Genomic DNA, 15,193 nt, shown 5'->3' on the forward strand with positions numbered 1-15,193 from the left:
TGCTGGTCTCACCTGCCTCTTGTCTTTGCTTAGTTGTTAGAGCAACACCCTTTGGAGGGAGTGTCTAAAGTTCCCACTTCTCACCTTCTCTTGGTGAATGATATCACTCAAGTCTGACTCACCCCCACCTCTGCACCAAACTGACCCCTGTCCAGAAGGAATCATAACATATGCTGGCCTCACTCAGCCCTTTCTCTGCCCACTGTGACGTGACCTGACCCAAACCCAAATTATGTGACAATGGGCAGCTGCTCTTAGGTGTCCTTGCCTGGAAGGAGAGCAGCAGACAGCCTGTGAAGGGTGAACGAACCTATTGCAAGGTGGGTGTTCAGGAGAGAGCCAGATGTGGTAGAGGTAGATGTGGGAATAAATCATAATATTTAATGAGTCAATAAAAATTATTGCTTTCAGTGTACATGCATAGGAGATAGGAATCTGAACAGAAGCTTTCATTCTATACTTTCTGTTACATCATTGTTATTAATGTTATTATTATTATTATCATTCTATCATTATTTTGCTAGGGTCAAAGAAGTAAAATTCTCAAAGCTACTATGTGGAGAGATTACTACACTTACTCTATTTTAAGTGAACATCACCAAACTAAAATAGGTCCCTATTTAGTGAAAAATTCAAATGCTGATGCAAAGATTCAAGACTCTCATTTTACCTTTGCTCCAGCAAGAAAGAAAGGAACAAACTATGGCAACATATTCATCTCTGGAGCCGTTCAATAAGTGAATTGCAGATGGGAATTGTGTGAACTTACCTACAATTCTAGTTTCTTTTGAAGATCATCTTTCTTCCATCCCAGAAATGACAGAAGGTTCACTACCAGATTCTAATTTCATGGTCCAGCTCCCAAAAAAGACAACTTGGTCCAATTCCAGTTTTAAATTGCAGTGTTCTTCTGAGACATTCTACACCTTAATGGAAGAAACCAACAGCTTGTGTGACCTCTGAAACCCAGAGGTTGCCTGGGAAGCCCTTCCTGCATTGGGATGGTTCCCTGGCAGGGACATCAGCTCCAGCACAGCTCTGCATGGGGACAGCCAGACACTGACTCCTGCAATGTCCCCCTTTCTGAGAGAGGACAAAGGAGAGTGGTACTTGATTCCTCATCAAAGATACAGGTGAAACTGAAGTTTCAAAAGGCTACTTCAACATCATTCAACTAATATGTGGCAGATGAAGGACTGTGAACCAAGATCAATCTGACTCCAAAGGTCATTAACTATTAACTGAAATTCCTTTTGTTTTCATTCCCCCAAAGGTTACTGTTTACTTCATGGCTGGGATGAGTTCTTACACGTTTGTATCTTAGTCATAATGTACCATTCTCCTCCCTAATATTAGTGGCTTTTTTCGATAAGTATGGAAATCAGATATCTGTCCCCTTCTTTTCCTTTGTTCTTTTCTTTCTTCCTCCCTCCCTCCATCCCTCCCTCCCTCCCTCCTTCCTTTTTTCCCTTCCTTCCTCCCTCAAAATTTCCTCCATGCATCCATTTTTTGACTCAATAACAAATCAGTTCTTCTGTACTAGCACTCATTCATTTAAACATATGTTTGACTACTTTCTCTATTCCAGGCACCCTGTTCAAGGTGTTGAGAATGTGAGATAGTAACAGGACTTGTGATTTAGAAATTCATGGCATAGTGAAAAAGGGAGACACATAAACAAGGTAAAGTAGAACTGACATGGAGAGGCAGAGATGGGGGAGAACTTCAGTGCATCACCTTGGATTCTTCTGGGCTTTATCACAATAATGCATTGACATAAACCCTGTCTTAAAAATTACTGTCACTGTGATGACAGGGGTGGATCCTGAGAGGACCATGCTAAGTGAAATAAGTGAGCTGGGAAAGGGCAAACTCCACAGGATGTCACTCACATGTGGGATATAAAACATAAAGCAACAAACAAGCAGAGTCACAGACACAGGCAACAGTGTGGTGGGCACCAGCAGGAAACAGGGCTGGGTGAGGTTGAAGAGGGCAGAGGGGCTCAAACACATGGTGACAAAGGGACACTCCCCTCTGGCTGGTGAGCACACAATGTAACATACAGACGATTGATTACACAATGATATGCTTGCAATTGATATAATCTTACTTAATCAATATCACCCCAATTAATTTAATTGTTTAAAAATTAACAAGAAAGAAGAAGAAGGATTGTGGTCCCCAAAGTCTCACCTGCTCATGACGTGTCTATGAGAGTTTGCCATGGTGAGAGCTTGTCTAGGATGCATCCACGCTCTTGGAAATAGGTAGCCAAAAACAAAAATACTGAGTAAAAAAGGAGAGATTATTTTCATTTACAAACTTTCACCTCCTTATTTATCTCCTAAAAAGGGAGATGGTCATCATATTCCTAAACATAAAACTCACTTCCTATAAAGGGGTATATCATCTGTCATAAAGATGAACGATTGACCAGATAATTTGCCCAATCAACTCAGATTTTAAATTATTGTTCTTCTCAAGCAGAAATAGTACCAAACCTCCAAGTCATAAGCAGAAGTGAGAATCAAGGAGGAAATGGTGACTTAACTCTCAAGGTCTTCCTTATGGTCAGGCAAAAACTTGGATCTGTACCCATGTGTCTATAGACGAAACCTCCTCAAATTACAGGCGAGCCTCAATTGCACACCTTCATTGGGAAGACAGGCTTCTTGTCTCTGGCTGAGCGTTTCAAACTCTTTCACAGGTCACCTGCCTCCATTGATGTGCACTGAACAAGGAGCCACCACCACACACTGCCAGTTCTTCCTGTAACCCAAGAATTCACTTCCCACCATGAGGCTCCTGTCCCTTCTCTTCCTCCTCCTCGTGTGTCTTACCCAGATGGCACCAGGTAAACTGTAGATCCAACTGGTAGGATGAGCCAGTGGCTGACCTAGAAGCCCAGATTACAGGGGTCAAAGTGTCTCTTAATCCACTGAGGCACTAAAATATGTAACAACAGATTAACATCATAGCTGAGAAGAAGCATAGTGTGCACAATGCACTCCACCTGACAAATAAGGAAGGAGAAGCGTGAAGAAATTAAAAAGGCTTTTTCAAGTTTGCCCATGACTAGTAATGATGATAGATTAACAATTTCCCAGAAAAAAAATAAGCTTATTTATTAAGTTGCATGTAAGTCCTGGTTGATGTGGCTCAGTACATTACACATCAGCCTGTGAACCTAAAAGTCGCAGGTTTAACTGTATGGGAAAACATATTAGCCAATGATACCTCAGACGAGGGTTTAATCTCCAAAATATATAAAGAACTTACACGACTGCACTTTAAGAAGACAAGCAACCCAATTAAAAAATGGGCAAAGGACTTGAACAGACACTTCTCCAAGGAGGACATACAGAAAATCCAAAGACACATGAAGTGATGCTCAATATCACTAGCTATCAGAGAGATGCAAATTAAAACCACAATGAGATACCACTTCACACCAGTCAGAATGGCCATCATAAACAAAGCAACAAACAAGTGTTGGAGAGGTTTTGGAGAAAAGGGGTCCCTAGTGCACTGTTGGTGGGACTGCAGACTGGTACAACCACCATGGAAAACAGTATGAAACTTTTCAGAAGACTAAAAATGGATCTGCATTTTGACCTTGCAATTCCACTGCTGGGACTCTATCCTAAGAACACTAAAACACCAATCCAAAAGAACCTATGCACCCAATGTTCATAGCAGCAAGATTCACAATAGCTAAGGCTGGAAGCAATCAAGATGCCCATCAGTAAATGAATGGATCAAAAAACTATGGTACATTTACACAATGGAATTCTATGCAGCAGAAAGAAAAAAGAAAGAAGGAGCTCCTACCCTTCCCAACAGCGTGGATGGAGCTGGAGAGCATTATGCTAAGTGAAACAAGCCAGTTAGTGAAACACAAACACCATAGGATCTCACCTTACAGGAACCTAAACAACAAAACAAAGAAACAAGCAAAATATAACCAAACACACTGAAATAGGGGACAGACTGACAGTGACCACAGGGGAGAGAAGAGGGAATTTCAGGGGACAATGGGAAGGGTTTGCAGGAACAAATTTAAAGGACACATGGACAAAAACTAGGGGGAGGGTGGTAATGGGAGGGAAGTGCGGAGGTTTGGGTGGGTGGGCTGGAATGGGAGTAAAAGGGAGAAAACTGTACTTAAACAATGACTAAAATAAAAATAAAATACAAATAAAAAAGAAGTGGCAGGTTTGATTCCCATTCGGGGCACATGCCTGGATTGGGGGCGAGCTCCCCAGTAAGGGGCACATGAGAGGCAACCAGACATGGATGTTTCTCTCCCACTCTGTGTCCTTCCCTTCCTCTCTCTCTGAAAGCAAATAAACAAAATATTTTAAAAATGGTAAAATGAACTCTGGGTGCTGATGATGTCTCAGTTTGGGGTTATTGGTTTTCACAAGTGTCCCTATTGTCTGGTGGGTGTGCTCGCTATCAAGGGTTGTGCAGGTGGGGGTGGAAGGTACATCTGGGATCTCTGTACCTTCCCCTCAATTTTGTCGTGAACCTAAAAGTGCTCTATAAATGCAAGTCTAGTCTTAAGGGAAGCTATAAATTTTTAAACCACAAAAAGAAATCTTAGAAAAATCCTCACCACCAAGAACTGGCACTATTTTTTAAAAAAAGAAGGAGCAGGAGTAAGAGGAGGAGAAAAAGAAGAAAGATGAGGAGGGGAAAGAGAAAGAAGAAGAGGAAGAGGAGGAGGAGGAGGAAAAAGAAGAAAGAGAAGAAGAAGGGGGGTAGAAGAAGAAGAGAATTATTATTTCTTGAGGCAGAAGAAAAAAGTCAATTCCAGTGGAATGTGGATCTACATGGAGAAATGAATTCAGCTGCTAAGGGCCTAGGCACTCAGTCTTAAAGGGAAAGATTGTAAAGCCAGTAAAGATGAGACTCAGATGCACATTATTTATGTTTTAAAAATCACTGAGATATCAAACATAAGGAGATAGATTAAAGATGAAAGGATAGAAATTGATACAAATTGGAAATATTAATCCAAAGAAAGGAAATAGTCTCTCTACTCAGCTAACTGACTATAAATCACGTCGTAGATTTTGGGACAAAGCATTACCAGAACTAAACAGATGGAGGGCGGGGAGCAGTTTCCAGTCTTAAGATGGTTCGTTCATTCACCAGGAACACACACTAATACTAACTCAGAATGTACCTAATAACAGAATTGCAAACATTTTCAAGAAACACTGACAGAAATGAGAGAACAAACAAATTAATCATTGTAAGTGAGTATTTCAACATTTATCTGCCTGCAAGGAAAACTGAAGCAGACAACATATCAGTGTATCAGTAAAGATGTATAAGACTTGAAAAAACCTATCAGCCAATAGACCCAATGGGAATTTATTAAACACCTCACCCAATAAGAGCAGAATACACTACAATGTCACACAATACAGCCCGCACTGAGCTACAAAACCAGTCTCAAAGATCAAAGTAATTTAAAATCATCCAGTGTATGTCAGTATCTCCAGCAGAATTGAAAAGATATCAATAACAGAAAAATATCTGGAAAGCCTCCAACTTTGCAGAAATTAACCAGCATGTTTCTAATGGGTCAGAGACAAATCACAGAACAAATTAGAAAATATTTCTAACAAATCAGAACTTAAAACACAACATACAAAACTCTGTAGCCACACCGCTTAAGTAGTGCTCACCGAGAGCTTTTAACATTGAATGCTTGTTAGGTACAAGTGAGAAATGCTCCCAAATCAACAGGCTGACTTTCTACCACCAATAAACCAGCATGGAAGGAGACAAAACCACAGGAAACACCGGAAGGGGAAGACAACGAACACACAGCAGGGAAGGAAAAGCAAACGCTGGGTCCTGGAGAGGATGATGCCACCAGGAGTGCTCTCACTGGGTCACTGAGGACAAAGGAACAACTCACAGGAGGCCTCAGCTGTAGCCCAAGCTTCAGGGAAGCAGGACCACAGCTCTGCATCTCAGGGGACACCCGGACAGAGAGCTGCCACCAGGTGGCAGTCATCTGCACCCTCACTCCTGACCTCATGCAAGGTCAGACCACACTCTGTCTTTAAAGGAGTTTGAGGTGTACCACCAGGAGCAACTACAAATTCAGGGCACTCCCTGTCAACAGTCCAGTGACCACGTGTATGTCTTTGGCAAAATGCTCCTCAGGTCCTCTGCAAGTTTATCAGGAGTTCTTTCTTGTTGTTGTTACTGAGTTTGATGAGATCCTTTCTATTTCAGATATTAACCCCTTGTCAGATACAGGGCTTGCAAATACTTCTCCCATTCCATAACTGTCTGTTCACAATGTTGATGTTTCCCTTTGCCATGCGTGGCCAACAGGTGTGTGCAAAGATGCTCAACATTACTAATCACTAAGGCAATGCAAATCAAAACCTCAATATCACCTCCTACCTGTTAGCATAGTTACTAAGGAAATAAGAAGATCAAAGATGGGGAGAAAAGGAAGACTTTTGCATGTTTGAAGGGACTATAAACAGGCACAGCCACTGTGGACAACAGTATGGCCGTTCCCCCAAAACCTAAAAATACATCTACCACATGATCCAGCAATCCCCTTCCAAATGTGCACCTAAAGCACAGAAAGCAGGGCCTCAGAAAGATACCTGTACTCCCCTGGTCCCTAGAGGAATATTCACAGTAGCTAAGATTCAAAAACAGCTTTCATGCTCACTGACAGACAGGTGAATACAGATCATGTGACATGTACGTGGGGGCTCGGGTCTAAGTGGGGCAACAATTACAGAAGAACACTCTTGTCTGGAGGGATGACAACACTGCCCAGGAAAGGTATCTGCCCCCTGTGCCCCCTGCACCACACAGCAACCACCGAGGTTTCCACCACGGATGGATGAGTGAAGAAACACAGGAATATGTGCCAAGGAACATGGCTCAACCAGGAAATAGGAAACCTTGCCCTTTGCAACACCATCCAGGAAACTCCAGGGCCTTGTGCTAAGTGGTGTAAAGCAGGCAGAGAAAGACAACCACCATCTAACCTCCTTGTGTGTGGAACCCTAAAAAACTGACTCAGATGCAGAGAACAGACTGGTGGTCTCCAGGGGAGGTGGGGGTGAGAGTGGTCTGAGACCTAACAAACTAGCAGTTATAAGGGCAACAGTCCGGGGGATGCAGGGCACAGCATGGTGAGTACAGTTAATAATTCCGTGTGTGTATCTGAAACCTGCTAAGAGAGTGGGTCTGACAAATCCTCATTGTAAGGAAAAACCTATAATCTGGAAGTTCATGTTCACTAGACATACTGGAAAATCATTTTACAAAAGATAAAAACAGGAGATCTTTATAATGAAACCTGGGGCTCATACACAGTGATATGCCAAGGGTATCTCAATAAAAATTCCTTTAAAATGCTCCTGCTGGCTCTCTGGCATTGGAAAATGGTTGCAGGGGAATCCTGCAATCCACCTCTTCCACGGTGGACTTCTAAATATCAGTATACCAGTATTCCTTTGATACTGGAAACTGTAGGCAGTAGGGGTCGGAACTGACACCAAACATGAAAAGCCTGAAAACCTCTAACTCCCTTCCATTTCCTCCAAGACCCTGAGCAGGGCATGGAATTTCCCCAAGGAAGCTTCCTTAAAGCAAGGCAGACAGGGCACAGCCTCCTCCCATGTGGGTCCAGATGGAAAATGGACGAGAAATGAAATCCACAGCTGTGAAGCTCATTCCTGGAACCCCTGGGGAATGACACTGTTCCCTAGATTGTAAATGACACTCCATCTCACTTTGTAAAAATGACTGTCGTTATTTGGTGTCTGCAAATAGCACTGGGAATTGCAAGGGGATCGTCCTCACTCTTCCTAGACAGAGGATGAGATCACGAGAGTAACCCCCACAATATTGGCCGAGTCCTTTCACCAGACCAGAGAAATATTTTTGAAACATGATGAGTCTAAACGGAGCTCAGAGAGACCCTCTTGCACACCCAGCTTTACCAGCAGCCGCCTGACCAGGAAAGGACATGGTTAGGGTCAGGATGGAAGTGACAGGGTCCCAGGGACAACCTGGTCACCAGGAGGGGACAAAAGTGACCACGGAGATGTGGCGTGCCAGTGAAGGGGTCTCCTTCACAATGTCCTTCCATTCCTGCCTTCACCATTCTTCAGGGCCCATCAGAAACTCCCCTGTGAAGGCCACCCCCACCCTGACACCTGATGGCTCCCACAACTCCCTGTGAACGAATCTCCACCCAGCCCGTCACCTGGGGCCTCTGAAGCTCGGCATTTTAATGAGTACACAGAGTGGACCGTGACCACATTCCACATCCCTCTCCAGCATCTCCTTAGGGCACTGGTCAAAAATGACCCTGGATTATGGATTTTTTCACCACCACATCTGAAACAAATGCATTGATACATTCTCTACCGAGGGTTATAATCTATGTGAGTAGATGTTTCTCTCTCTCAAACCTCCTCAGACTGGAGAGGAAGGAGTCGGGATGGATGCGCCTTCCTTTGTCTCTGAACACACTACCCCTGGGCCTGGGGCACAGGGCTGTCCCTGTCCTGGGTCCACGGTTTACTGGGCTGGGTGTCAGAGCAACAGGGAGGTTCTGGTTGGCACCCGCAGACCTCGCAGAGCTTAAGGTCATGGGTGCATTCAGAACCGGGTGCCATCGAGGACAGAGAGGGTGTGGATCTCCTACCATTTCCTCAGAGAGTCCCCACTGGACCCAAATACAGGGAGATCCCAGCCTTGACATGTCTGAGGAGAGGACAAATGACTGGCTCCCAGCAGTGCTGTCAGGGACAGCTGCATGTCCCCTGAGTATCTGAGTGACCCTAAGCTGCAAGGGCTGTCCTTGCTTTGTGATACAGAGACTCGGAGGAGACAGTTGGGGTCACCATTTCACCCTCCATTTTTCCTCTGAGGAAGAGAAAGAAACACAGCATACACCTCTCTCATCACATGCCACCTGGGATGAGGGCAAATTTTATATTTTCCACATCACTGTCACCATCCTTGGTAACCTATGGAGGCTCAGGCCCCCCTGTCTCTTGTTCCTTCCAATTCCTGTAGGAAGACCTGGTTCCTAATGTGACCTGAGACTGTACAGGAAACACAGCATTGACAGATTCAAACTTGTAGGCGCAAGCAGCTGAGCTCCAGAAAGTTTATTCTGGCATGGAGACAGCCCCGCCCTGCTGAATTCTGCAGGAACCTGGAGCCTTATATAAAGGCAAGGCTCAGCTTCCCGTCCAGTCAGCTGCTCAGTTTCCCAGCCGCCAGCATGAGGCTCCACCACCTTCTACTTGCATTCCTCTCCGTGCTCCTGCTGTCTGTGCCAGGTGAGCGGGGCAGAGCCTGGGGGCCGCACAGGTGGGAAGGGAAGGGCAGTCCCTCTCTGTGCCCTGATCTCTCTCCCTCGCCTTCTCTCTCTCCCCTGTCTTCTTCTGTCTCCCCACTCCCATCCCTCCCTTCTCTGTCTTTTCTCTTCTACACACACTCTTAGACCAAAGAGAGTGTCTCACTTGTTCATGAGATCCGAGCGCCCTGCCCATCGCTGCCTGGGAAGCAGGTGCAGAACCTTCCCTGAGCCTCCCTGAAGGCACTGGCCAGCTCATAAACATCATCTACTCACCGAGATCCAGGCTCAGATGCTGCTAACAGAGGCGGCCTCTCATGGGTAGCTTTTCATATTCAATAAAAGCAAGAATTTGGATTTTGTCTAAGGTCAGACGTGTAGAATGTCACTTTCTAAGTCTTATACTGAAGGGTGGAGTCTCCAGTAACCTAGACAATAACAAAGCCCTCCTGGACGTGGGCAGCCACTATCCAGGGAGACATTTCTTCCTTTGCCTCCTCGGCCTGAGGATCCCTGAGGACACATCCCCAACACAGCTGCTCTTGGCTCAGGGTTGGAGCTCTGACAGCCGGATGCCCATGCTTAACTTTGTCCTCGGTGTGACAGAAATGGATGAGAAGGAGCAAGGAGGATATGGGAGAAAGGGAGAGAGAAACAGGAGATAAAGACATGAGGTCACCAATTACCTTAGAAAAACAATGTTGGAAAGTTGTCATTTTATTCATTGTGTCCATGGCTTTATTCCAACACGGAACAGTATCAGGGAGAGAGGAGGGAAGAGCAGGAAGAGGGGAAGGAAGGCAGAAAGACTGAAAAGGCCAGCAAGAGAGCATCGAGGAAGTGTGCGGTCTCACATACTTCCCAGAGATGAGAAACACTACTACAGAAGGAGTCCTAGAAGCAATCTTTATTTTCAATGGTCAGTTACTTAGCTATTAGGTTCTCCTTCAACAATCTCTCCACCTAAGCTCTATCTCAGCTCCTGTAATTCACTGAGGAAATGATTTGGAAAACAAAGGTTAAAAATGGACACCTGCTGGCTGTTTCTGATTCTGAAACCACTGGGCTGTGTGCGAACCTGACCTTGCAGGGCTTCCTGGTGACTCTCTGTTGGAGGTCCTCAACGGGCACAGGCTCTGTCTAGTCCCACCCGTCCCTAGGCCCCCAGCTCAGAGACTTTAAGCAGCTGGTTCTAGAAACAAAAGGAACCTCTTGAACCTCAGCAGTTCTCATCTGTCTGGAAAGGGGATCCTAACTTTACAGACTCCTCTCTTATTATCATAATGGGGTGACCATGACCTTGAGGGTTCTCTCAATGACACACAGACACAGATTGCTTTGATTTCTAACACTCTTTGGCCCTTTTTATTTTCCTTGTAGGTTTTTCTGACTTTATAAGTCCTAGTACATGCAGGAAGATAGGAGGTCAATGCTCACAATTCCTTTGCCCAGGAGGTAAAAGAGCAATAGCCTACTGCGTGGTGCCTGGAGTAAAATGCTGTGTAGGAAAGTAACTTGAAAAGGAAAAACCAGTTGTCACAGAAAAGTCATACAAAGACATGGAAGACATTGAAGACCGTTGCAAAGACATCAAATGGAAATAAAATTGAACCATTTGGTTTAAAAACAAAGTACCTTGCCCTTTCATTATGGTGCTTACTGTGCAGAGATTGACCACTGGGACTGATCCCAAAATCCCTGGAGGGCCCCTTTGAAGCTCCCCTACTGACCTTCAGGGATGCCATGCTGCTCTATTCCTCTGTTTTCTGGTTCAGGGGCCCCTTTGGGTCACCTGAGCTCCCCAGTGAGCCTTGTGCTTCCCTAGAATGTGCACTTGGCTCTCCCTTCCCCCAGCCCCATGAGCCCTCACCTGCCCCATGTCACCCTCCCAACAAGTGCCTACTTCACCCAAGCCCCAAGAGCACCCGCTCCCCAAGGGCCCCACACCTGCTCCCTGCTGGAAGGGACACCTCCCTCCTTTAGGCTGCCCAAGTCCTCACTTCTTTTTAGTTCCTGTGGGTCAACCTCCAATTCTCCCTTTGGCTATAAAACCTCTATGGGAGGGTATTTGGCCCACTTCACCTATGAACTGGTCTTTGAGGAGAACATGGCTTTATTCATTGTGACCCATTTGGTGGCAATGAAGAGTCAGACACAGTGTGTCTGTCCAGGGGGACACAACATGAGGCAGGTCCAGGGGTGCAGCTCAGCTGTCCTTTTGAAGGCACGTGTGCAGGAAGACGACCGAGCATGGGACACAGAACAGGGGACCAGACCCCAGAAGGAAGACAACAGAGATGGCAGGAGGAGCACAGAGATGCTGGTCTCACCTGCCTCTTGTCTTTGCTTGTTGTTAGAGCAACACCCTTTGGAGGGAGTGTCTATAGTCCCCACTTCTCACCTTCTCTTGGGGGCTGACATCACTCAAGTCTGACTCACCCCCACCTCTGCACCAAACTGACCCCTGTCCAGAAGGAATCATAATGCATATGCTGGCCTCACTCAGCCCTTTCTCTGCCCACTGTGACGTGATCTGACCCAAACGCAAATTATGTGGCAATGGGCAGCAGCTCTTAGGTGTCCCTGCCTAGAAGGACAGCAGCAGACAGCCTGTGAAGGGTGAAGGAACCTATTGCAAGGCGGGTGTTCAGGAGAGAGCCACATGTGGGAGAAGAAGAGGTGGGAATAAATAAAAATATTTAGAGCCCTGGCTGGTGTAGCTCAGTGGATTGAGCGCGGGCTGGGAACCAAAGTGTCCCAGGTTGGATTCCCAGCCAGGGCACATGCCTGGGTTGCAGGCCACGGCCCCCAGCAACCGTGCATTGATGTTTCTCTCTCTCTCTCTCCCCCTTCCCTCTCTAAAAATAAATAAATAAGATCTTAAAAAAAATAAAAAAAAATTTAGGTAGTCAATAAAAATTATTGCTTTCATTTTTAGCATAGCAAATGATTGCTTTCATTTGTAGAAGCATAGGAGGTAGGAATATGGACAAAAGCTTTCACTCTATACACTTTGTTCTATTAATATTATTATTATATTATTATTATTTTGCTAGAGTCAAGGAAGTAAAACCCTCAGAGCCACTGTGGAGAATTAAGTGTGACTTATCTGAACAGATTACGACACTTACTCTATTTTTAAGTGAACATCACCAAACTAAAATAGGTCCCTATTTAGTGAAAAATTCAAATACTGATGCAAAGATTCAAAACTCTCCTTTCACCTTTCCTCTAGCAAGAAAGAAAGGAACAAATTGTGGAAACTTACTCATCTCTGGAGCCATTCAATGAGTGAAATGCAGAGGGGAATTGTGTGAACTTACCTATAATTGTAGGGTCTTTTGAAGATCACCTTTCTTCCATCCCAGAAATCACAGCAAGTTCACTACCAGATTCTAATTTCATGGGCCACCCCCCAAAAAAGACAATTTGGTCCAATTCCAGTTATAAATTGCAGTGTTTTCTGAGATATTCTATACCTCAATGGGAGAAACCAACAGCTTGTGTGATTTCTGAAACCCAGAGGTTGCCTGGGAAGCCCTTCTTGCATTGGGATGGTTCCCTAGCAGGGACGTCAGCTCCAGCACAGCTCTGCATGGAGAGGCACCAGCCAGCCACTCACTCCTGCCTACAAGGAAAAATGAAGCAGACAACATATCAGTGTATCAGTAAAGATGTACAAGACTTAACCAACCCTGTCAGCCACTTTGACCCAATGGGAATTCATTACACACCTCAGCCAATAAGACCAGAATACACTACAATGTCACACAATACAGCCCACACTGAGCTGCAAAGCAAGTCTCAAAGATCAAAGCCATTCAAAATCATCCAGTGTATGTCAGTATCTCCAGCAGAATTGAAAAGATACCAATAACAGAAAAATATCTGGAAAGCCTCCAACTTTCCAGAAATTAACCAGCATGTTTCTAGTGGGTCAGGGACAAATCACAGAACAAATCAGAAAATATTTTTAACAAATCAGAAATGAAAACACAACATACAAAACTGTAGCCAAGCCACTTAAGTAGTGCTCAGAGAAATTTATAACATTGAATGCTTCTATGGTAGAAGTGAGAAATGCTCCCAAATCAACAGGCTGACTTTCTACCACCAATAAGCCAGCATGGAAGGAGATAAACCCACAGGACACGGAAAGGGAAAGACAACCCACACACGGCAGGGAAGGAAAAGCAAACGCTGGGTCCTGGAGAGGATGATGCCACCGGGAGTGCTCTCACTGGGTCACTGAGGACAAAGGAACAACTCACAGGAGGCCTCACCTGTAGCCCAAGCTTCAGGGAAGCAGGACCACAGCTCTGCATCTCAGGGGACACCCGGACAGAGAGCTGCCACCAGGTGGCAGTCATCTGCACCCTCACTCCTGACCTCATGCAAGGTAAGGTCACACTCTGTCTTTAAAGGAGTTTGAGGTGTACCACCAGGAGCAACTACAAATTCAGGACACTCCCTGTCAACAGTCCAGTGACCACGTGTATGTCTTTGGCAAAATGCTCCTCAGGTCCTCTGCAAGTTTATCAGGGGTTCTTTGTTGTTGTTGTTACTGAATTTGATGAGATCCTTTCTATTTCAGATATTAACCCCTTGTCAGATACAGGGTTTGCAAATACTTCTCCCATTCCATAAATGCCTGTTCACTTTGTTAATGGTTTCCTTTGCCATGCGTGGCCGACAGGTGTGTGCAAAGATGGTCAACATTACTAATCACTAAGGCAATGCAAATCAAAATCTCAATATCACCTCCTACCTGTTAGCAAGATACTGAGGAAAATAGAAGATCAATAATGGGGAGAAAGGGAGCTTTTTGCATGTTTGGAGGGACTTTAAACAGGCACAGCCACTGTGGACAACAGTATGGCCGTTCCCCCAAAACCTAAAAATACATCTACCACATGATCCAGCAATCCCCTTCCAAATGTGCACCTAAAGCAAAGAAAGCAGGGCCTCAGAAAGATATCTGTACTCCTCTGGTCCCTAGAGGAATATTCACAGTAGCTAAGATTCAAAAACAGCTTTCATGCTCACTGCCAGACAGGTGAATACAGATCCTGTGACATGTACGTGGGGGCGCGGGTCTAAGTGGGGCAACAAGTATAGAAGAACACTCTTGTCTGGAGGCAGGAGAACACTGCCCAGAAAAGGTATCTGCCGCCTGTGCCCCCTGCAGCACACAGGAACCACCGAGGTTTCCTCCACGGATGGATAAGTGAAGAAACACAGGCATATGTGCCAAGGAACATGGCTCAACCAGGAAAAAGGAAACCTTGCCCTTGGCAACACCATCCAGGAAACTCCAGGGCCTTGTGCTAAGTGGTGTAAGGCAGGCAGAGAAAGACAACCACCATCTAAACTCCTTGTGGGTGGAATCCTAAAAAACTAACTGAGATGCAGAGAACAGACTGGTGGTCTCCGGGGGAGGTGGGCGTGGTCTGACACCCAACACACTTCCAGTTATAAAGGGCAACAATCCAGGGCATGCAGGGCACAGCATGGTGAATACAGTTAATAATCCTGTGTGTGTATCTGAAACCTGCCAAGAGAGTGGAACTGGCAAGTCCTTACTGTAAGGAAAAACATATAATGTGGTAATGCATGTTCACTAGACTTACTGGGAGAATCATTTTACAGAAGAGAAAAATAGGAGATCTTTATAATGGAACCTGGGCTCATATACTGTGATATGCCAGGATATCTCCATAAAAATTCCTTTAAAATGCTCCTGCTGGCTCTCTGGCATTGGAAAATGGTTGCAGGGGAATCCTGCAACCACCTCTTCCTCGTTGGACTTCTAAATATCAGTAT

At 45.2% G+C, this 15,193-nt stretch overlaps 1 long non-coding RNA gene across 1 annotated transcript; it reads left to right on the forward strand.

The window, feature by feature from the left end:
* Positions 1 to 260: 260 nt before the first annotated feature.
* LOC118497306 lies at positions 261 to 12,421 on the forward strand. The gene is made up of 3 exons (XR_004899830.1): positions 261 to 410; positions 5,733 to 5,738; positions 12,337 to 12,421. It is a non-coding gene; the product is annotated as an uncharacterized LOC118497306 (long non-coding RNA).
* Positions 12,422 to 15,193: the final 2,772 nt, after the last annotated feature.

This window comes from Phyllostomus discolor, chromosome 11 (assembly GCF_004126475.2).
Source record: "Phyllostomus discolor isolate MPI-MPIP mPhyDis1 chromosome 11, mPhyDis1.pri.v3, whole genome shotgun sequence".
In the NCBI taxonomy this organism is placed as follows: domain Eukaryota; kingdom Metazoa; phylum Chordata; class Mammalia; order Chiroptera; family Phyllostomidae; genus Phyllostomus; species Phyllostomus discolor.